Here is a 22,198-nt window from a genome sequence, read left to right as displayed (position 1 = left end):
GAGCCAGACCACCTGGTGAAGCTTTTCCCAGATTCTGGACTTGTAGAAACTGTGTGAGATAATAGATATTTGTTGTTTCAAGCTGTTAACTTGGTAATTCATTATGTAGCAGTTGAGAACTAATACAGTTTTAAAAATTTAATGGTATCTATTTTATTTCAATTTCTAACTCTTTGTTTCTACCATTTAGAAATTCTTTTTTAAAAAAATATACATAGACCTTGTACCTTTGTCCTTGCTAAAAATCAGCTCTTTTGCAGATATTTTTAGGATTTTCTACATAAGCAATCATGTTATCTGTGACAAAGACAGTTTTGCTTCTTTTCAAATCTGGATGCTTTTTATTTATTCTACTGCCTTATTAACCTGGTAGGACTTTTAGTATAATGTTAAAAAAAATGGTGAGAGCAGATATTCTTGCCTTGTTCTTTTTTTTTTTTTTTTTTTTTTTTTTGCGGTATGCGGGCCTCTCACTGTTGTGGCCTCTCCCGTTGCGGAGCACAGGCTCCGGATGCGCAGGCCCAGCGGCCATGGCTCACGGGCTTAGTTGCTCCGCGGCATGTGGGATCTTCCCGGACCAGGGCACGAACCCGTGTCTCCTGCATCGGCAGGCGGATTCTCAACCACTGCGCCACCAGGGAAGCCCACTTGCCTTGTTCTTGATCTTAAGGGGAAAGCCATTCAGTCAGTATGATGTTAGTTGTAGGTTTTTCCAAGATGCCCTTTATCAGGTTGAGGAAGTTTTCTTCTGTTCTTAATTTACTAAAAGGTTTACATTTTTGTTTCTCAATTTTTTTTGTCATCAATACTAGATTTATAATTTGTTTGTTTTTTTTGCGGTACGCGGGCCTCTCACTGTTGTGGCCTCTCCCATTGCAGAGCACAGGCTCCGTGGCCATGGATCACGGGCCCAGCCGCTCCACGCCATGTGGAACCTTCCCGGACCGGGGCCCGAACCCGTATCCCCTGCATCGGCAGGCAGACTCTCAACCACTGCGCCACCAAGGAAGCCCAATAGTTTTATTATAGTAAAAAATAGTTGTTTCAGTGAGATCTACACAGATATACAGAATTACATTTAAATTCATATAGAACAATATTGACATTTTAAGTTATACCTGAAATTAAAAGATGAAGTATGGCTTAAACTTTACAACAAAGAAAAGAAAAATACATGGGATAAAAATAGAGTTAACAGTAAAAATAGAACAATCTGTTCTTGATACATGTGGAAACTTTTTGTCAGAATGCTACATCTTTTTAATATGATTGTCTAAACCATTAAAATATGGGTAGCTCAGTTTTATTTTGTCAGCAATTTGTTTGACAGGGTTATAAACTAATGTTTTTGAAAGCAAATACAAGCCACTTTCAACCAAGCTTTTGACATGGGATGCTAGGCTTCCTGGTTTTCACTTGGGAAATGTATTCTTATAGTCCTGTAAAGATGCCACTTCTGGTCATGCTTCATTACTGGGGGGGTGGGGCAAAGCTCTGAATATTTTAAAGAGTTGATCAACTTCTGAATTCCCATAGAAAAGTGGCTTCTTTGTTGTTAATTCTGCAAATATGGTGTCTATATGATAAATGTCAACTGGAGTCAAGTAGTGAGCTGACCCCAAGTACTTCTGGAGATCTCTACCAGAGTGTTACTAACTCATGTATTTATACTCTAATAGGTATTCCAGAAGCTCTGGCAAAGCCAAAGTCAACTAGTTTAATTGTTCCTTTGTTATCAATAGATTTTGAGGTTTTAAATCTCTGTGAAGAGATCTTCTAGGCTGACAAAACACAATCCCTTGTAGGGTTTGGTACAAATAACAAGTGAAGAATCCATGAACAGACCTGGAGAGATAGAATCCAAGTACTTTTGAGATCCAAGGAATTCAAAGATGAATCCATGAACAGACCTGGAGAGATAGAATCCAAGTACTTTTGAGATCCAAGGAATTCAAAGATGAGATATAACCTGGATTCCTGCATAACCGCATTTGAAGATTGACTATGTTTGGATGAAAGAGTTCTAAAAGAGAAATTTCCTGAGTTGAGGCACTAGGAGCACTTCCTCTTTACTTTCTAGTCTGATTTTTTCCTGGCTACCACTTGACTTGTAGTTTTGCGTCTACCCTTATACATAATTCCATAGATACTTCTCCAACTTTCTCTATTTTGGAATAATCATCCACAATTACTAAATAGGAATGGTAGATCCTGGTTTATCATTCTGTGATGGTAGAGGATGTGGTTGGAGGTGTCAGAGGGGTGGTGGAGGCAGTGATGTAGCTACCATGTCTGTGTCACTCTTCCTCAACTTCCAAGAGCCCTGAGAACTTTTATTATGAATAATTTTCTAATAATCTTCCTGTGTCTATTGAGATAATTGTTTTTTTCTTTTTTGTTCTGTTAGTATGTTGAATTACATTGATTGATATTTGAATGTTAAACCAGCCTTGCATTCCTGAGATAAAACCCACTGGATCATCATGTATGAATTGTTTTTGAAAATATTTGATGAATACTTTTCTATTATCTGAGGCACCTTTGCATTTCATCTGGGAGAAGCCAGGAGACTCTGCTCCCATCGGCTGCTTTTGGGAGCACAGTGCTTCCTTGGTGCTTGAAACTTGGATAAGTGGGTTTTTGTACCCCTTTGAGATCCTTGGGGGAAGTGTCCAGACTGAGACATGTGGGAATCTTGGTATACTGTTGATAATTTCTTGCCCCCCTGAATCAATATATTTGTTCAATCAAAATGTTTGTTCAGCTTTAATTTGGAGGAGGAGTTGAAAACTGGGACAGTGAAAAAAAAGAATGGAGAAGGAGGACTGCTGGTAGAAACCTCAAAATAGGGAGAATATTAAGATATTAGCTACCTTAAATGACAGATATTCACTATTGAAATCGTGGCCCTTAGAGGTCTTAGCTACAACTTCAGGATCATTTTGCAGTATTCCTTTAACCACACATTCTACTTTCCTGAGAAGAGTTTCGAACTTGCATTTTTCCTCTGTTTATCTCCTTAATTTCCAGTGACACACCAGCATCCAGTGATGTTTGAACGTATCTTTCCTTGTGTAGTGGTGGTCCGTGCAGCTGCCCGGCAGACCCACTCCTTAATTTGTCTCTGGCCTATTTCCTCTTAATGCTTTGATCAGTATTTGTCGAGAGCTCAGTGTCCCCTTCTTCGAGACTCCAGGGAGATGGGTAGGAAATATTATAATAATTTATTTTCACTCAAGGGCATTAAGACCAGGAGAAACTTCTCTTGGCCTGCCTCGGGGGCTGGGGTTAGTGGCAGTGTGTTATGAGTAGGGAGACTGAGACATGGGATTATGAAAAGGAAACTTTCAGTGGATGAAATGATAGGAAAGAGTCTGGGTGGCTCCATCGAGTCCCAAATAGCTGCCAACTTCTCAAGGTTAACACACTGAGAAGGGCTAGGCCCTCTTGGCTTTCTCCTGTATTCAGGCGGCTATGGATCTAGGAGTCTGTGAAAATAGCTGCTGAGCAGAGTAGAGCAATGCAGTCTCTCTTTCTCTATCCTCTGTCTCATTTTTCATTCCCTCCTCGATCCCCCTCTAATCTAGACTGGGACAATCAGATGACAAAAGAGTTCTACTTTAAAACAAGTGCACTCAGGTATTTATAGTAAGGAAATGGACTGAATGAGCCAGCTGCTAAAAATAGATGGGCTAACTTAATCCATTCAGGAAGATTGTGGCCCAATGCATTTAGGGATAAAATAAATCATTTCAGATCTAATATTTAGAAAACTTATCCCAGGTTGGAATGGTTGGCCTCCTGTGAGAAATGCTATCGATTTTTCTAAACTGTCAGCAGTGGTGGGGATGGGCTTTGCAGGGAAAAGGCTTGACATCAGCCTAGACATCAGAACATCTTCTCAAGTCTGTTTTAGTTCTCCTCCAGAAAAATTGGTCTAAGTCCTCTAAGCTCTGTACAAAACAATGTCCGTAAACCTTGCTGAGTCCATAAGGTAGGTTTGGGACTCTGACTTATGTTTGGGGAATACTAACTCTGTCAATTGTATGGTAGATACTCCTTCAATTTTCCCACATGGGTAAATTCTTTTAATAAATAAACACATGCATAGCATTTATTGAACACTTACTGAGTGACATGCACCATGCTAGGCCCTTCTCATTCTATTTTATTTAGACCTCACCCTAACCTTGGCATACGCTCTCCTTTTTGCTGATACACAAACTGAAGCTCAGTTAGGATTTTCCAAAGCCACGTTAGTTGAGAATAGCAGATTGAGATCTGAACTCATATCTAGCGTGGGGGATAGATATGGAGTCTTGCAGTATTTTTGCAGTCCTCTTGGCATTTTATTCTGGGCTGTGCACTTACAGGCCCTCAATCAGTGTTTATAATGAAGGCTTTCTTGATTCTCATTATCTCTTCCTCCTTTGAGTTCAGTAGCCTACTTGTACTGTTCAACTTCGCATCTACTTTATGTTATCTTATATCATCCATTGTATCAGTTAGGAATGTGTTGATTTGCAAGGAAAAATACCTCAACCGATGTGGTGTTATAAAGAAAAATGGTTGCAAGTTCTTTTCACGCCTCCAGTTGAGAGCTGGCGTCTGTGCCTCCTCTCCTTGAATCTGGTGACTGTTTCAACCAAGTACTGTAGAAATGACACTGATTCCTGCATGAGCCTGGATCATAAAAATCCATGCAACTTCCTTCTAGGTCTCTTGGAATGCTTGCTTTCAGAACCCAGCCATTGTGCTGTGAAAAGCCTAAGCCATATGGAGAGGCCACATGTGTTGGCACTTGGTCAACAGTCCCATCTGAGCCCAGTCTTTGATCATTCTAGCCTGGGTACCAGACACATGAGTGAAGAAGTTTTCTTGGAAATGGATTCTCCAGGTCCAGCTATTCTAGTTCCTGGGTGTTTGAGTCACTCACCTGGTTGAGTCTTCTCAACAGAGGCTCTGGATATCATGCAGTAGAGACAAACCATTCCAGATGGACCCTGTCTGAATTCCTGACCTGCAGAATCTGTGAGCTTAATAAAATGACTTATTTTAATATCACTAAGTTTTAGAGTAGCTTGTTACACAGTACAAGTAACTGGGATATCCAACTAGCACTGGTTTACAGCAATTGAACTATGTGTATACGTGTATTTAATGTAGTAGAAGATCTAGAGGTAAGCCCTTGTTGGCATTAGTTCACTGCTCAGCTATGCCATCAGGGACCCAGGATCTTTCCATGTGTCCATACTGCCATCCTTAGTATGTTGCCTTTGTCCTCATGCTTGTTGCCTCGTAGTTTTGGCCTAAATGCTGTAGCTCCAGGCATTGCATCCGCATTCAAGTTAGGAAGAAGAAAGGACAGGTAGAGCTAACCTCATCTATATGGTTTTATTAGGAAAGCAAAAGCTTTTCCAGAAAGTCTCAGGTCTTATGTTTCACCACCAGCTAGAATATTGTCACATGTTCACCCCTCAGGGGAAGGGAGACTGAAAAAGTTAGTATTTACCTGGCATATTGCTGTCCTAAACACAGTCTGGATTTGCTTAGCAAGGATACCGGAGAACATGAGCACCATGTGGGCAAAGACCAGCATCTGCCACATACCTCAGTTGCTTGGCATTATTTTTTTCTGGTTAGTTCAACTAGGTGGTGAGTTTTTGAAAACAGAGACAGTGATGGTTACTTCTCTGGAATGCTTCTTAGCATGCCATATAGCACTGAGAATGTCATTTCTTTTTTTTTTTTTTTGCTGTACGCGGGCCTCTCACTGTTGTGGCCTCTCCCGTTGCGGAGCACAGGCTCCGGATGCGCAGGCTCAGCGGCCATGGCTCACGGGCCCAGCCGCTCCGTGGCATGTGGGATCTTCCCGGACCGGGGCACGAACCCGTGTCCCCTGCATGGGCAGGCAGACTCTCAACCACTGCGCCACCAGGGAAGCCCGAGAATGTCATTTCTGTTTAATATATTCACCTACTGAAGAAAGAGGAGAATAATAAGGGGGAGATTTTCTAGAGCAGAGGTCTTCACATGTTTTCCTTGCATATCCCCTGAAAAAAATTTGAGAGACAGTGTAACCCTTTGTACATTTTTAACTTAGTATCTACAGTTACTATAACTTTACATAAAAATTACAAAGAATGTAAGTTTTGGCAAATAGTAAATCTGAAGTTTAAAAATTTTTAAATAAACCTTTACCTTGCTCTTTTTAAAGTTTCCAATCTAAATACCATAAGATTTGATACTACTGTCTTCTGTTTAAAAATATACAAAAGAGCTTTTATTTAGTAGTCAGAAAATTTTACATTATTCCTTTTTCTCCTTGAACTCACATTTTCATTCCACTTTCCCCACAGAATTTTATCCTAATGTAATATATTTTTATGCTTGAAAGTTTTTTATTGACTTCTGTATCGTGCTTCTCTGCAACAAAAACATACATATAGATTGAAACAGCATTTTAAAACATTTCATGTGACTAAAAGACTTTAAGTATTGAAACATTTCTTCTGGATTGAATTATCATTAAAATTATTATACTATGTAATTGAGAAAAGCAACATAGATATATTATACTTTTGAAATGGAATTATTAAACACAGAAGTGAAATTCATTGGCAATGCATCTGCTGTGAGATGGATGGCATTTTAAAAACTTGTATCATGTATCTGTGGGTGAATATTACTTATTGCTTGATTGAGACAGTTTTGCATCAATTGCAAGCCAATTTTTTGTTTGTTAAGACATAAATGCTGACAGATGTTAACTAGACTTACTGTGGTCATCATTTTGCAATCTATACTAGTATTGAATCATTACATTGTACACCTGAGACTAGTGTAACATTTCAATTTAAAAAAAGGTTAAAGTGCTGAAAACATTCACATAAGTAAGTGGAAATGTAAGGAAAATTGTTACATTTGAATTATTTGAACTGCTTCCAAGTCGTATATTAAAAATCACATAGTGGTCTATCATCAAAAATTATTTTTAATGATCTATCAGCTGACAGTGCAAATTAGGCCCCCATTCGATTATGTGGAAAACACCTGACTTGGAAAAGAAATTGTAACCAGTCATTTGAGTTGTTCATTTGCAAATCGATTTTCCCCTCTCATTAGAGACATTCACAACCTCAATATTTCTATTTACTCCCTGTTTAGAGCCCTGGAAGTTTGTCCTCCAGGACACATAGTAAGATTTGGGATGTGTGAGCACTACGTCTTGCTTTTGGTAAGTGGGAGGAGGGCTACTGTGAAAGAGAAGATAGGGAAGATGCGGAAGGAGAACTGGCCTGATGCCCCAGCTGCAGGCCGATCAATTTTAGGGGAGTCTGTAGGAAAAATGAGGATTTGGAAATTGATCTTCATCAGTCTATCCGTGTCCCCAAACCAAGTCCTCTTGTACTTCCAAGAGCATGTGTACCCCAACTTGAAGGCTGCTGTTCCAAAAGCTATTAGAACTCATAGAGATGTTATCACTCTTGGAGAGGATGAATTTGCTTGAGTTCCCCTTTAGGCATAGTGGCTCTCTTACCAAGTCCTGAGAACAGTCTTAGGGAGGAATCATTATGTCTGTTTTGCAGATGAGAATGCAGTGGTTAAGGGAAGTGGCAGGCAGCAGGCACCAAAACTGGGGTTCAAACCCAGTCGATGGGTTTACAGAGCCTGAGCTCTTTAGCCACGGTGTTAAATTGTGTCTGGCTCTGGTTACAGGGAGCATAGCTCTTCACAGGAGTTGTTGCCTGGACTGCTGTTGCTTTTATCTTTATTTCCTTCTTGACAAATTTCTCTAAACCCAGATGGCTGGGCCCCACCTCTAGAATTTCTGGTTCAGTAGGTCTGGGGGAGGCCGAGAATCTGCATTTCTAACAAGTTCCCAGGTCGGGGAGCCCACTTCTGTAAAGCATGTCCAGCTTCATGGGAGTGATTCCCATTTCTAATGTATTTAGGGACTGATGCTTTTTCCCTTAAGTTTCTTTTAGGTCTGAGGTTTTCACTTGCCTTGAAGTGAGTATATATAAAATGCACATTGTTTATATATTTCAATGCCTGAAACAACTTTGGAAAAACTTGTGCTGCAGGAGAGTTTTTTGGTGGTATTGCACACGGGCATGCCTGCATCAGGGGAAATTGTGTTTACATATTTTTATTTATTTATATATCCTTTGCACGCGAAGGCCCTCTGTGTCTCTGCCAAGTTGTTCACTCTGTCTGTCTGGATGGAATGTCCTTTCCTTCATTCTTCACCTTTTGGTTCAGTCCTCAAGACTCATCTCAAAATAATATGTATCTTCTCTCTGAAATTTGCTGGTTAACTTAAGTACCTCTTCCCTGAACTCCTCTAGCCCGGCATAGCATGCTATAGGCACAATATTGCTTACACGTTCTCTCTTGCATTGGTTGATAAGTTTGATACTAGCAAAGAGCCCAATAAATAATAATAGCTAGCAAACATTTAATAAGCACTTACTAAATACTAGGCATTTGCTTACATTTACTATTTCATTAAATTCTTACAACAATCTTTATGAGGTAGATACTGTTATTATCCCTGTCTCACTCATAGTTGAGGAAACTGAGGTACAGAAAGGTAACTTAGACAAAGGCATACAGCTATTCAGGGGCATTTCCCTTGTTGAAGTCTCTGTGGCCTAGACTGGCCCTTGGGCTTGCAGCCCCAAATACTGATCTGTTGGCCCATGAAGCTCATTGACATGAATGCACATAATTCGTATCAAGAGAATGCCAGGCCATTGATTTGTGTGGCTAGAAATGACCAGGGGAAAGGGTAGTCTGGGCAGTGTATTCTGTCTCTTACGGCAGACTTCTCGGGAAGCCTAAGTATAAGCCTCCATTTGACTTGCTAGCACGACAGTTCAGACCAGGGGAGTTAGTGACACAGGTGCAACCTGTAGTGGCCTCGGGTTAATACAATTCATTGCTGCAACAAAGATATTGTTGGGAGCAATAGGGCAAGTCCTTGGGTACTATTGCTTGGCGGAAAAGAGAAGAGATTCTGCAGCTAGACTGAACGGTTCAAATTCCAGCTCTGCCACTTACTAGCTATGAGGAGTTGTGCAAGTTACGCATCTGAACAAGATGTTGATAATAATGGAAACTATCTCATAGACTTGTTTCAAGGGCTAATACATTTGCATATATAAGGAACTTAGAGCTGTGCCAGATATATAACAAGAACTGTACTATTGTGGCTATTAGTGTTGTATTCTCAGTGCCCAGTGGAGGCCTGGCACATAATAGGAGCACTATGCATGAATGAATAAATGAATGACTAGTCTGACTAAAGCTTTGTTAGACTCTCCACCAATATTTACTGGAAAGCAGTCACTGTCAAAAAAAACCCTAACAGTAAAGAGATACATTTTAAATTGAGACTAGTACACGTGTACACACACACACTTAGTGAAAACAATAAACAGTACTTACTATTATTACATGTGATTCAATCATATTTTCTATTCTATGTTATTTAATTTTTAAAAAAATGCTGGTAACTCACTAGTTGATTTTACCACCTATAAAGGAGTCAGGACAATTTGATAAACTACTGCCTTAAGAGATTTCCCCTTTAATGAACACATTCCATGTATAGATAGGTTAATGTCACCAGGCAGGCTTTGCATATCTTTGCTCAATCTTTAGAAGACAGACTCATTACCCTCATTCCTCTCATATTCAAGTTCTTGGGCCCCGTATATAGGTCAATAGAGATCATCTCCTCTATTCTGTGGCTGGCCTTGAGGTCTGTGCGTCTTTCCAGGGCCCATGGATGGAACTCTTCCATGAAGCCCCAATTTCCTCAGGGCTGGGTGGACCAGAGCTGTGACCTAAAAGTAACTACATCAAAGGCCTTGAGCCTCTTTGGCAAAGTTCAAACTCAGCTAATGAAATGCTGTCTTTACAGACTCTAGTCCCAGTTTTAACACTTTCGCTGAAGGTTGACCAGCACCAGCTGTGGAGATGGTCTTGGTCTTTCCCTGCTTCTTGGCTCACCAGATGTAAGTTGCTACCACCCTACCTCCCAAAATGGACTGTTGGCTTCTGGGCCCCCTTCCACACTGGGGAAGCCTTATGCTTGTATTTAGCCCAGATTCCTCAGTGTTTGTTTTTTTAAAAAAAATAAATTTATTTATTTATATATTTTTGGCTGAGTTGGGTCTTCGTTGCTGCGCGGGCTTTCTCTAGTTGCATCCGGCGGGGGCCACTCTTCATTGCGGTGCGCGGGCTTCTCATTGCGGTGGCTTCTCTTATTGCGGAGCACAGGCTCTAGGCGTGCGGGCTTCAGTAGCTGTGGCTCACAGGCTCTAGAGCACAGGCTCAGTAGTCGTGGTGCACGGGCTTTGTTGCTCCGCGGCACGTGGGATCTTCCCGGACCGGGGCACGAACCCGTGTCCCCTGCATCGGCAGGCAGACTCTCAACCACTGTGCCACCAGGGAAGCCCCTAACCTTATTTATTTTAAAATAGTTTTAGAATTACAGAAACATTGTGAAAACAGTACAGAGAATTCCCATAGATGTCACACCCAGTTTCTCCTATTATTAACATCTTACATTAGTGTGGCACATTTATCTCAGTTAATGAACTAATATTGGTACATTATTATTATTATTATTATTTTTTTTTTTTTTTTTTCCGGTGTGCGGGCCTCTCACTGTTGTGGCCTCTCCCGTTGCGGAGCACAGGCTCCGGACGCGCAGGCTCAGCGGCCATGGCTCACGGGCCCAGCCGCTCAGCGGCATGTGGGATCTTCCCAGACCGGGGCACGAACCCACGTCCCCCGCATCGGCAGGCGGACTCTCAACCACTGCGCCACCAGGGAAGCCCGGTACATTATTATTGAATGAAGTCCATATTTTATTCACATTTTCTTAGTCTTCCCCTAATGCCCTTTTCAGTTTCAGGGGCCCATCCTGATACCACATTCCATGTAGACTCCTCTTGGCTGTGACAGTTTCTCAGACTTTCCTTGTTTTTGGTGACTTTGACACTTTTGGCGAGTACTGGTCAGATATTCTGTAAAATGCCCCTTAAATGAGATTTGCCTGATGTTTTTCTCATGATTAGGCCGCGGTTGTATGTGTTTGGAAGAAGACCACAGAAGCAAAGCGTCATTCTCATCACATATCAAGGGTGCCTACGGTCAGCATGACATCACTGCTGATGTTGACCTTGATCACCTGGCTGAGGTGGAGTCTGTCAGGTTTCTCCACTGTCAAGCTATTTATTTATTTACTTAAGGAATGATTATATTCATTCTTTAAACACTCTTTCAAAAAATCTTAAGGATGCCTCACCTTACAATGGCTGGACAGTGTCAAATTATTCTCTTATCGCCCTTTCTATACTGTTCTTTTTGGAAGGAAGTCAGTATGTGCAGCCCATGCTTAAGGAGTGGGGACTTATGTTGCTTCTTTTTGAGGATGGAGTAGCTACATAAATTATTTGGAATTCTTCTGTATGGGAGATTTCTCTTCTCCCCCATATATGTTTTCAGTCATTTATTTATATAAGTATGGGATATAATCCAATGCTACTTTATTTACTTTGTTGCTCAGACGATTCCAGCTTTGAGCACTGCGGGGGGGGGGGGGTGTCTTTCAGTTGTCTTCCATCATTGTGGTCACCTGGGTTCTTCAGTGACACGAGCTATCAATTTCTTTTTACCCTAAGTCCTTTTAGTCTTTTTATACTTTTTAAGTCAGTTTAAGTGAAGGTTTCTGTCACTTGTAACCATAAGATACTTTTTTTTCCCCACTCAGAACCTAGATATGTTTATTTTATTTTATTTATTTATTTTTTTATTGGAGTATAGTTGCTTTACACTGCTGTGTCAGTTTCTGCTGTACAGCAAAGTGAAGCAGCCATACGTATACATATATGCCCTCTTTTTTGGATTTCCTTCCCGTTTAGGTCACCACAGAGCACCGAGTAGAGTTCCCTGTGCTGTACAGTAGGTTCTCATTAGTTATCTATAACAAATACCATTTACTTTTACCATCACTTCATAAAAGAAGTTGCCCGGTGGAGTCCTAGAAGCATGGCAGTTGTCTTTGTGGAGATGAGTTCTCAGAGAAGCTCTCCTTCCTTACTGATTCAAGTTCAGTGTAATCTCTTGGGCACCCACTGTGTGCTCAGCTCTTTGGTGGACATAAAAGAAGGATTGGAGTTTTGCCTTTACCTTCAGGGATCCCACAGAGGAGACAAGACAAGCAGCTGTGTAGGACTGTAACTCTGGGTCTGCCTTCTCCATGAGACTGTACTCTACTTAAAGGTAAAGATCATATCCTTATATCTCCTACGTCCCACTGCACCAGCACATGTCTGACACTTCATACGTGCTATGTCAATGTTTGGTCACTCGTAATGAATGAAAGGACAGTACAAGATCAAATAGGTGTAGACCTTCGATTGAAGTCAATCATGTACGACTACTGTATGATACTGTATCATGAGTGGTGGAATAGAGCAGGAAGGGGTAGGTCACAGCTGACTCAAGTTGGCAGGAAGATTTCATAGCAGGAGATGGTGAGACTGAGATGGGCCCTCAGGAATGATTAGAAGTCAGACAACCTGGCAGTAAGCAGTGGGGCTCTGTTGGAAAGCAGCTTGAGGCCCAGGGAGTAATATTCAGAAGAGGTTATGTCTTTGTTTTGCAGGGTAATCGCTTATTTGTAGTTTACGGTAGCATGTGTTGGTGATGGATACCAAAGAACCTTTAGGGCAGTGCTTCAAAACTGGAAGCGATTTTGCCCCGTAGGAGACTTTTGGCAACATCTGGAGACATTTTTTTTCTTAAAACTGGGGGAAGGGTGCTATTGGCATGAAGTCCTGGCATATGGTAGAGGCTAGGGATGCTGCTAAATACCTTACAATGCACAGGGCAGCCCTCTTCCCCCACCAAAGACTTGGCTGGCCCCAAATGTCAACAGCACTGTAAGTTAGAAACTCTGGGCAATTCCCTGGCGGTCCCATGGTTAGGACTGTGAGCTTTCACTGCCGAGGGCCCGGGGTTCCATCCTTGGTCAGGGAACTAAGTTATCACAAGCTGTGTAGCACAGACAAAAAAAAAAAAGAAAAAGGAAAAAAGAAACTCTGATGTAGGGGATTAATATGAAAAAGGAAATAGATATGATGCTATCAATAGCATTTCATGATCATGAGAAGTGCCTGGAAGCCAAAGCTACTATTGCAGGGTAGCATTTACTTCTCTCCTTCTTTCCAAGGAACTTCCTTTTCCCTACCTTTATGGGTCTCTCTCCTGACTTGTGTTGCAGGTGTCTTTCTCTTCTCTCATTACCTCCTCTTTGGTTTCATATCTTCAGAGCTTCTACTGCCCTCCTGCGAGTCAAGAACCTCAGAGCTACCTGGGGAACTCTGGAAGGCTGTTTGGGCAATGAATAGAATTTGGAGATGAATGCAGTGGTCTTAGCCCAACATATATCTTTACTTTCATGTCATCAAGGCTAAAAGTCATTCTATTAAGCCTCATGAGTTATGTATTTATTCAAAGGGACTCTTTTGGCTTTGTCACATTTCTAATCTGTCAAGATTTTTATTTCCCCTCCAGGGGTGTGATAGCTGTATTTCTTTACCTTAGGGATGACAGCAGGATATAGAGGTGAGTTTTCCAAAGTATAGTCCCTGTAACATTAATTCTCTATATTAATAAGTATTCTCTGAAAAAAAAGAGTTAAGAAAAAAATATTTCAGTGGTCACACTGCAGGGTTAAACAGATATTTTAGTGTAAGACTTCTTAGAGTCTTTATTATTCATATGGGCGTTTTGAATTTCCAAGAGAAAGAAGTGGCATTCTATATTCTCAAACCTAATTGACCATGGGACACATTTTGTACAACATGTATCAACAACTTAGTTTGGGAAAGTATGGACTTTGGAGCTTTGTACCCAGAATTCAAATCTCTGCCTCCATCACTAACTCATTTCTTGGGATAAGTACTTGACTTCTTGAAGCCTCAGCTTCCTCATCTGGAAAATATAGTTATATATAGGCAAATAATCCTTCCTCACAAGGTATTGGGTATTACCTCCTAATCTCATACTTTCATGGTTGTCACATGTTTCTACGTTTTGTTGTTGACATGAATGTCTTTCCTACTAAACTGAAATCATTGAGGGCCTAGATGGTATCTTATGATCTTTATATTCTCAGTTCTTCCCCTAGTTCCTGGCCTATCATGGCCTCAGTAAGTGCTAAATGAATCAGTGGGTAACGTATATAATAGATACAGCGCACCTTGTGCAGTCTCGGTGAATGCTCGTTTTCACCTGACTCCTTTCCTTATCCCTCCTCAGTGTGTAAAAGCTTTTTGGAAGAGATAGGAAGGAAGGGGATCGGAGCCGTATAGTGATGGTAACTTTGATATTTTGGTTGGCTAAAGGCTTCATGAGGTTTCATGCTTTATCTGTATGACAGTTAGCTAGTGTATTTCAGAGGCTTGCTTAAGGAAGGTGTGCTCATCTATTTATAATTTTGTGCCACAGTAACATTGGTTAGTTCTCATCTGGAGCATTCTGTTCAATTTGGGACATCAACTCTCGGGAGGGAGGGGATATTGGTTTCTTTAACATCCTTAGCCACGACTACTTCTGGAAAGGATTGTAGAGAGGGCAAGGGAAACATTCACAAACTGATGAGGGTCTTCCTGGGAGGGTTCTGGTGCAGATAGACATCTCAGATTATGATGGATGGTGAAGGAAATGACAATGTATACAGGGATACCTGTTAAGCTTCTTCGTAAGAGCAGCATACTATAAAGAAAAGGGCTTTGGACTTGTATGAGCAAACCTGGATTTCAGTGTCTGTGTAACTGGGTGGGGGGTTTCCTGCCTCCTGGGCCTGAGTTTGACTTAAAAATAAAGGTTTGGAGGACTTCCCTGGCCGTCCAGTGGTTAAGACTCTGCGCTTCCTCTGCAGGGGGTGTGGGTTCATCCCTGGTTGGGGAACTAAGATGCCACATGCCATGCGGTGTGGCCAAAAATAAAAAAAAAAACAGATTTGGGGCTGGAAGATGTTTGCAGGTGTCTTTTTGTTTGATAAAGCGTAACTCTGAGACATTTGAGGGCTGTGTTGGAGAAGAGAGTCTAGACTGCAGACTTTTTCTGTGGGTTTCAGAGGGCAGAACGCAGACCAGTAGGGTGGGAAGAGAAGAGGCCAGCTGGCTGCTCAGTAAGAAAAAGTCATTTCAGAGGGAGGGAGAATGTGGATGAATTCTATTGCCAGAAGTGCTACCAGAGCCACCTGCCTGGGCTCTTCTAGAGATGACCCTTAAGACCCCTGCTGTCAATGAAGAAAAGTTTTAGAGTAATTTTAGATGTATGGAAAATTGCGAAGATAATACAGAGAATTCCCATATACCCTCCATCCAGTTTCCCCTAGTATTAACATTTTATATTAGTATGGCACATTTAGTATAATTGATGAACCAACATTGATACATTATTATTAACTAAAGTTCACACTTTATTCATATTTCCTTAGTTTTTACCTAATGTTCTTTTTCTGTTCCAGGATCCCACCCAGAATATCACATTACATTTAGGTTCCTCTTGTCTGTGATAATTTCTCAGACTTTCCTTGTTTTTGATGACCCTGACAGTTTTGAGGTGCACTGGTCAGGCATTTTGTAGACTGTCTCTCAGTTGGAGTTTCTCATGATATGTTTCTCATGATTAGACTGGGGTGGTGGGTTTGGGGGAGGAAGACCACAGAGGTGAAGTGCCCTTCTCATCACACTGTATCAATGTGACTTTTCACTGATGATGCTGACCTTAACCACCTGGCTAAGACAGCGTTTGTCAGGTTTCTCCAGTATAAAGTTGTTATTATTGTTTGTGCCCCTTTTATATCATACTCTTTAGAAGGAAGTCTCAATGTACAGCCCACACTTATGGGGTGGGAAGTTAGGCTCCCCTTCCTTGGGAGGAGTCTTTAGTTTTCTTTTTTTTTTTTTTTTTTTTTTTTTTTGGTTTTTGTGGTACGCGGGCCTCTCACTGTTGTGGCCTCTCCCGTTGCGGAGCACAGGCTCCGGACGCACAGGCTCAGCGGCCATGGCTCACGGGCCCAGCCGCTCCGCGGCATGTGGGATCTTCCCGGACCGGGGCACGAACCCGTGTCCCCTGCATCGGCAGGCGGATTCTCAACCACTGCGCCACCAGGGAAGCCCGAGTCTTTAGTTTTAAAAGAAAAAATGTTATTTTGACTCTTGTTTGTCTCCCAAGTCTCTTGCAGAGCCCCATTCTCATTTTTTCCTCAACATCAAACAGCTAATCAAGGCGTGGGGATTTACTTAAACTAACAAATGATTATCCTTCCCTGTAGAAGAGTTACCAGAATGCTGAATTTGCTAATTACTCTTCTCTCTGCTTCTTCCAAGCAGTGATCTGGAGAGAGATGAGACCGATCTATCTTAAGTGAGGGCTGCAACTCAGGAAACTGGGAGGCTGAGGAACAGGGAGGGGTGGCCCCTTGCCAAAAATGAAGTGGGGGGAGGTGGATGCAGAACTGAAGTGACCTAAAGGGAAATGATGTGATTAAGAGGGAATTAACCACACTGGGGCTAATTGAAATTTCTCAGTCTGTGCTATATCCATCAGCATTTCTTCTGGATTTCTGCTTGTATTGATACCTCTGCTAATGGGGGTGGAGCAGCAATGTTGATCCTGGGACAGTGGCTGCTTGGAGTCTCTCTGGCCTTCTGTTCCCAACTTGCTGCCGTTTCCTCCACATCAGGCCTTCGCTGCTCACATCCAAAGCTGAACATTTGTGTTCAGTTCTGCCGTTCACTGTCTGTGTGATCTTTGAGCTCCCGTTTCCTCATCTGTAAAATGATGAGTTAGTTTGAACCAAAAAGGGTAAGATAGGCATTAGTGATGCTCGATCCCTTTTCATACTTTTGGCAGATATTGCTAACTGATCACACCATTCTCTCCTGCTGAGACAGATGTGGCCTCAGAATCTTTCTCAACGCAGTGCTGTAGGTATTAACTATTTTTTAAAAAAATTTATTTATTTATTTGGCTGCATTGGGTCTTAGCTGTGGCCCAAGGGATCTTCATCGTGGCAGGCGTGCTTCTCTCCAGTCTTGGCGTGCTGGCTCTAGAGCGCGGGCTCAGTAGTTGCAGCGCACAGGGTTTCTAGTTGGGGCGTGCAGGCTCTAGAATGCACAGGCTTAGTTGCCCTGCAGCATGTGGAATCTTAGTTCTCTGACCAGGGAATCGAACCTGCATCCCCTGCATTGGAAGGTGGAATCTTAACCACCGGACCACCAGGAAAGTCCCAAGTAGGTATTAACTATTGATACATGTCAATTGGGGTGGGCAACAAGTAAATGATTTGCCATCCCTGGACTAGAGGCTTTTTTAGGGTCTTAAGATATTAAGATTCAGGTTTATACAATTCATTCATTATTCAGTCAACAAATATTTCTGAGTGTCAGCCTGTGCTAGGCATTGTGCTAGAGGCTGGGTGTATGTTAGTGAATAAAATAGACATTGTCCCTGCCTTTGTGGGGCATAAAGATTGTAAATTCTTTGATAAATGTCATGTGTTGTATCTCAGTAGCTCTTAGTATAGTTTAGGGCAATCAAAATCAGCTGATGGTGGGAGGGGCAGGAAGTAGGTTTCATTAAGCACCTTGGGCAAGGTTCAGATATCTCATTCAATCCTCACAGCCACCTTATAAGTTAGGAAGCAACAGTCACCATTTACAAATGAGAAAAGCAAGGCGTACAGAAGAAGTTGCCCAAGAGCCAAGAGTGGTAAGTGGTAGAGCAGAGACTGAACCTTTGTCAGTCTGATGCCAAGGGCAATGGGTTTTATACCACACCTCACTCATCCAAACTTTCTGTTCTTTAATAAAGAGAGAACATCTTCAGTAAGGAAGGAGGGCAGATTAGAGTCCACACCACGGAGAAGGGGAGAGGATGGGCCCGTGTAGATGCTGACCTATGGCTGCTGGCGGCCCTGGCTGAGGTTGCTGTGTGTGGCTCCTACAACCAGTCAGCCCAGGAGAGCAGGGGTCTGACTAGAATGGTGATATGAATGAGGGCAGCCGAGAGAATGCGCCTCCTCCTTGTCCCTAGATCATTTATCATATCACGTCAGCCTGATTTCCTCCTAGGCCTACCTTGGACTTGCAATGTAACCAGTCCTCTCCCAGTTTCTACCAGCTGCTTAAAGCTCTAAGATTTCTCCCTATGCTCTTGTGCTGCCTCCAGTTGGGTTGCACCCTGGAAAGATGTGTTGAAGGAAGAGGAGGAAGGGGGCAGATATTGTGCATAGTGGGTTGAACTTGCCCTCCTGTATGTGGCTCTACTCCAAGCCTAGACCTCTATCAGGGCCTGGACACCCAGCCTGGCCTTGCTCTGTTCTCACATTTAATACAAAGCTCTCCACCAGACCTTGGCAATTCAGCTCCTGAATGCCCAGACTTTCATTCATGGAGACTGATGATGTTCAGAGTTCGGAGGCCCATTAGTCCTCCTTGAATAGTAGGTCCAATATGGGAGAAATAAAGGACTTTCCTGGAAAAGAAATAGGGAAGAACATCTCTGAGGCTTCACTTACGTTATTTCCAGAGACTAGGAAGACCCCTTTTCTCTTAGGCAAGCACTCCTTTTCTCCTTCTCCTAAATAACAATATAGTGGGCTTTGAGAACTCTCTCCTTCCTTATAAGTGAACTAAACATCACAGTTGGTCCCTGTTGTTTTCATTCCAGTTTCCCTGAGAGCAAAGCCTGCAGCCAGGACTTGGACGCAGGTAGTTTCTTTGGGAGGGGTGGTGGACACTGGACGCACCATCAGATCTTCCTTTAGGAATGAAAGGCAGATTGCTCATCTGCTGGGAGTCCCCAGGGTGGCCTGTTACAAACAGCCACCCAGTTCAAGGTCACACCCACTTCCGGGGGTGCTTACAACCCATGCCTTATGGAAGTCAGGGTAGAAAGCTCTTGTCGCCTCCCCACCAACTCAGGATAACCTGGAGGTGTCATCTCGGCTTCAGAACTCCTCTGAGGGTCAGTGGAGGCTCACTGCTTCTTTCCTTTCCCCTCCACGGGTGCTGTGGATTCCTAGAACCCTCCGTAACGAGCCTGGCCTGCGACTGTACCTGCCTAATGTAATCTGGGAAAGTGGGTACTAGGATGGGATTTGGGAGCTGGATCGCCATTGCCTGGCTGGCAGCGAGGACCATGTTGCTCACGGTAGGTGAGGTAGTACAAGCTTCCATTTGTGGTGATGTGGGATGTATACCAGTGGAAAAGAACGGATTAGCTGGCGCAATGTACCGGCATTTGAGAAATATGGGATAGATAGTAGCCATGAGGACAGTGAAATTGGGTAGATGTTGCTAAGCTCAAATAATGCTTCGGAAGAAGACACTGCAGAGTTGAGAGTGATCAGTCACCACTGTAAAGCTAAGTGTGAGGCCAGAGGACTTCCCTGTGCCATGTAAAGAGGTTCTCATCCGCCAGCAGAAGGAGAGCAGGGAAATCTGAGGCCCAGGCTCAGGACTTAATCATTAGAAAGAAGAGGTGACCTCAAAGAAAGTTAAAATTAGCAACATAAGCAAGTGCTTAGGTCGAATCTAACCAAGGTCAGGGCCCTGGTTAGGAGAGAATGGGATCGTGACACATGGAACGGGGACTTCTGGTTGGTGTAGCTGAGAATGTTGAATCAGCAGATTCTTCCATAGCCTCTGAGCCTGCAGGAATGACCTTTTCCTCCCTATTAAGGGCTGGTGTTCCCCCTTCCTTGAAGACAACGCGAAGATCTCTGCAAGACAGCGTGTGCCTCCCCAAGCATGCTGCACCTCCCTTCCTGGCCACTGGGCCAAAAATTAGGGTACGGTCATGACACCTGGCTAGGGACAAACTGGGCCTGATGAGCTCTCTCCTTTGAGAGCTGCAGGACTCAAGAAACATATTCCAGCAGGAGCCAAGAGAGCACGCTTGGGGCTGGTTTTGAGATGCTTGATCAAGGTGGGATGGAACGTAGACTTGGTTGAGGAAGAGTTTTTCAGTTTGGGAGTGAGTCCTCTGCCTGGGGCACGCTGCTGCAATAGGTCCTAGAAGCTGGGGAAGAGTGTTGGCCCACACTAAAAGATGCCCGGATTTCTCTGGTGCTTGGTAGGAGGAGGGGACAAAAGGTTGAGAGAAATGAGCGTGGTAGAGTGGATATACGACTAAAGCCAGAAAACCCACAAAGGGTGTTGTCCCATGGAAGACCCTGAGGATTTATAGAAGCAGTAAGGAATTTGTGGGTGAGAAGAACGCCCTCATCAGTGAGGTGGCTCTCCTCCGGAGACCAAGGGCCGGTGGCAGGAGATGCCTGTCCAGAATAGGGCTCCATGAGAGCAGTGGGGAAAGTAGGAGCCTGAGGCAATAGAATCCTGCAGAAGCCAGGTGGATAAATTGGTTGTAGTGAGTGGAGTGGAAAGGTCATGGGCAGTCAGAGAGGTCCTCAGCTGTGGAGTGGAAAGGTCATGGGCAGTCAGAGAGGTCCTCAGCTGTGGAGTTAAGGGATGGTTAGTTGAACCTGGTGTCTCTAGGGGCAGCCGAAGAGGATGCCACTCGATCTTTGTAAAGGACCAGCAGGATGATCACCCATGGCTATTTACTCATGTAACTGTTCACGGGGCAGCGGGGGGCGGGGAGGAGAATGACCTAAACTCGTGAAGGACTGTTGACACAGGGTCAGGATTGACATTGATACTTGGAGACCTGAAGTGTCATTTTGGCCTCTGGCTGGTTGGAACATGAACTCTTGCCAGACCTTTGGGGATGACTTTGCCTGCTCCTTTTCAGAGGATCTTTCCTCATGTCTCGGGTAGGATCTTCTCACAGATGTGCGCATTGTTGCTCAGCGAATTACTCGAGAAGAGCTTTCTGCAGTATCTCCTCTCTGGTACTCTGCCCCACAAATTATAGCCACCATGGTGTCCTTGGGCTTTGATTTCTGGCTCCCCAATTCAGAGAGACTGCCAGGCTCTGTTTGTACACCCCCTACTTTTGTTGTAGTCAGAAACTATCTCTGCGTAAGCTGATGTGATAGGAGGGCTCGTCTGGCTTGTTTTTCTTTTCCTCAGTGATCACAGTCCTGTGTTGCCTGTTATCTAATCTCTGAAAACTTATGTCCCTTTGTTTTGTGGTTTTTCCAAGTTGTTTAAGGTGTGAGAGTAAATCTAGGCCCTGTTATTCCTTCTTGATCAGGAGTAAAATCCTCTGATTTTGTTCCTTTGTTTGTTTAAATGTACCACTCAACCCTAATGACACAAAGGATTGTAAATGACAAGGAAAGTACATGCTTGGTAGTTGTGGTGAATGATTCCTTGGACAATAAAGCAGTCAGAGTTCTATAGCTTAGCTACTAACTTGACCAAGACTTGCCAGGATTTTGCAGCTGAAATTGATGCTTTTTCTGCCTAGTGGAAGTACAGCTCCCTTTTGCTAGCGGACCGTACCGGAGGCTGGTTGGTGTCTCCGTAATTGATGTGAGTATCCCATTGGCAGGCTTGAGTACCCACTACCTGCCTCCAACAGGGAGCAGCTGTTATGTGCTGACATCAGAGTGTTTCGAGGTTAGGGCTGTTTGGTCTGGGTAGTGGCTACCAAGGATGTCTGATGGAAGCAGGAGCAAGGGAGTGTATAATATTGGGGAAGCCACAGAAGTGAGTGTGGGACGTATAAGGGGAAGCAAAATTCAATGGCTGGGGAGCCAAGTCAGCACACAAGGGAAGGAAGGGGCCAAAGTGGAGGTGGGAAGAAGGGACTGAGGCCCCATGACTGTTGCCTTGCCCAGGCCTGCAACACCAGAGTTTCTTTCTAAATGTGAGGGTGAGTAAGCCCAGTTAAAGATGGAGAGTCAGGGGGGCGCTAGAAGGATGGGCTGAGGAGCTAGGTTTATTGAGGACATCCTTTATTCCCTTCCATCTAAGTCTGACCCCTCCCAGAGAGCATCAGATTTTGGTTCAGAAGCTCATGAGCAGCTTGGCCTTCTGCAGGAGGGCCAGGAAGGAGGTAATACCAGTGTCTAGTGCAGCTCTTCCAGAAGTGATTTCCTTAGATCACAGTTCTGTGAGGGGCTTTTCCTCCCTTGTCAAATAAGTTTGGGAAACACTGCATCTATATCCCTATCTTGAAGAGCCATTAG

At 43.3% G+C, this 22,198-nt stretch overlaps 1 pseudogene; it reads right to left on the bottom strand.

The window, feature by feature from the left end:
- Window positions 1-1,250: 1,250 nt before the first annotated feature.
- Window positions 1,251-5,581, bottom strand: LOC131752365 (cyclin-dependent kinase 1 pseudogene; annotated as a pseudogene).
- Window positions 5,582-22,198: the final 16,617 nt, after the last annotated feature.

This window comes from Kogia breviceps, chromosome 3, assembly GCF_026419965.1.
Source record: "Kogia breviceps isolate mKogBre1 chromosome 3, mKogBre1 haplotype 1, whole genome shotgun sequence".
Lineage (NCBI taxonomy): Eukaryota > Metazoa > Chordata > Mammalia > Artiodactyla > Physeteridae > Kogia > Kogia breviceps.
Note: the sequence above shows the minus strand (reverse complement) of the source record. Positions and strands in the feature narration are given on the sequence as shown.